Source organism: Penaeus monodon, chromosome 24 (genome assembly GCF_015228065.2).
Source record: "Penaeus monodon isolate SGIC_2016 chromosome 24, NSTDA_Pmon_1, whole genome shotgun sequence".
Lineage (NCBI taxonomy): Eukaryota > Metazoa > Arthropoda > Malacostraca > Decapoda > Penaeidae > Penaeus > Penaeus monodon.
The window spans coordinates 26,132,057-26,132,303 of NC_051409.1; the positions used below are offsets into that span (position 1 = coordinate 26,132,057).

General features: G+C 45.3%; 1 protein-coding gene across 1 annotated transcript in view; it reads left to right on the forward strand.

The window, feature by feature from the left end:
* Nucleotides 1-247, forward strand: part of LOC119588687 (serine/arginine repetitive matrix protein 2-like) — a gene marked incomplete in the record, with an annotated part of 176,340 nt that overhangs the window by 52,081 nt on the left and 124,012 nt on the right.

Consider the following 247-nt stretch of genomic DNA (forward strand, 5'->3'; position numbering starts at 1 on the left):
ATCACTGGAAGATCGAGTTTGCAGCGATAGACTTTGGCTTTTTTAAATCATTAATTTATCTAGAACTTGAATTTTACATCTTATATGAAAGGATTTAGGTTATAAGTCAGATACGGACGACCTGCGCGCTACATACGCGATTACAGGCCGCTAGCTCCGGCTCAGCATCTCGGAACTTTAGGATGATGGGAGATGCCGTAAGACATTGTCAGGAGATGATCGCTAAGCGGGTTGGGGGGGGGGGAGA